The sequence below is a fragment of the Saccopteryx leptura genome, chromosome 2 (assembly GCF_036850995.1).
Source record: "Saccopteryx leptura isolate mSacLep1 chromosome 2, mSacLep1_pri_phased_curated, whole genome shotgun sequence".
Classification (NCBI taxonomy): domain Eukaryota; kingdom Metazoa; phylum Chordata; class Mammalia; order Chiroptera; family Emballonuridae; genus Saccopteryx; species Saccopteryx leptura.
In genome coordinates, this window is record NC_089504.1 from 298,809,653 (window position 1) to 298,811,174 (window position 1,522).

General features: G+C 42.5%; 1 non-coding gene across 1 annotated transcript; it reads left to right on the forward strand.

Annotated features, from left to right (window-relative positions):
- Positions 1-585: 585 nt before the first annotated feature.
- TRNAT-AGU (transfer RNA threonine (anticodon AGU)) lies at positions 586-661 on the forward strand. The gene has a single exon. It is a non-coding gene; the product is annotated as a tRNA-Thr (tRNA).
- Positions 662-1,522: the final 861 nt, after the last annotated feature.

The following is a 1,522-nucleotide window of genomic DNA, read 5'->3' on the forward strand; positions in this document are numbered from 1 at the left end:
TTTTGTATTCTACCCCAAGTGATAGAGCTACATCAAAGACAAAGCTACTTCCTTAAATTTTAGCACAATTGGCATAAATAAATGATAAGTGGATATAATGCATAATCCTTACATGCATCTTCTTTTTATATGATGATACTTTTATGTAGCTATATCAAAGGTCCCAATCACTGCCTGTTTCTCTCATCCCTTACATGCAGATAATTAGTGTAGTTACTTTGCTCATCTGCATAGTGGACAAATTCTGATATGCTAATAAATACTTCCTGTTAGCTGAATAACTGCATTAAAGTTCAAAATGACCTGAAGTTACTACTATATTAAAATAAGCCATTAAATCCAAAGGCAAAAAAAGTGTTTTTTTTAATGTCTAACATATTTAATGGAATTTTACCATTCCAGTTAGCTATGCAACCGAAATCCATTAGCACTCTGAAAGCGGGATACACTTTGAAGACTGTTCATAGGAGGTTGTTTACGAAGGAGAGTAGGGGAACCAAGGAGAGCCCAGGAACCTGGAGTTAGTAGTGAGCAATTATATTATTTTAATTCAAAAACCTGCTAATTTTAAAATATCTTATCAAAGCCCTGGCCGGTTGGCTCAGCGGTAGAGCGTCGGCCTAGTGTGCGGAGGACCCGGGTTCGATTCCCGGCCAGGGCACACAGGAGAAGCGCCCATTTGCTTCTCCACCCCTCCGCCACGCTTTCCTCTCTGACTCTCTCTTCCCCTCCCGCAGCCAGGGCTCCATTGGAGCAAAGATGGCCCCGGCGCTGGGGATGGCTCTGTGGTCTCTGCCTCAGGCGCTGGAGTGGCTCTGGTAGCAACATGGCGACGCCCAGGATGGGCAGAGCATCACCCCCTGGTGGGCAGAGCGTCGCCCCATGGTGGGCGTGCTGGGTGGATCCCGGCCGGGCGCATGCGGGAGTCTGTCTGACTGTCTCTCCCCGTTTCCAGCTTCAGAAAAATGAAAAAAAAAAAAATCTTATCAATACATTCAGAAACCTATGAATTTCATAAATTGTATCTTCCTGGGGAAGCCTCCTCTGGGCTTTCTCATCAGCTCCAAGCCTGTGGACCCTGTTTCTCGTGACCTGGAATCTACTTTTACCAATCTTGTGAGTAGACCTCTTGGCTCTTTTTATTTGGATCCCTTAGGTCCTGTATCTCATTTCTTGTGCTAGTTCTTGTGCCCCTGGTTTTGGTGAAGCACCTTCTCCAGTAGCCTCTTTAGAATAACACTGTAAAATGTAATATTTTTGAGATCTTTAATTTGTAAAACTTCCCTCATCCTACCTTCACGTAACCTATGCTCACACATGGCTAAACTATAATTCTAGTTGAAAGAATGATCCTTCTGAATTTTGATGGTATTTATTTTCTAGCATCCTCATTTCTAATGTTGCTATTGGGAAGTCTAAAGCCAGGCTTCACTGAGACATGGTGTGTATATGTTATGTCTTTTCATCTTTCTCTCTGGAAACTGGTATGATTTTTTTTTCTTAATTCCTTGTCTTTTTAAAT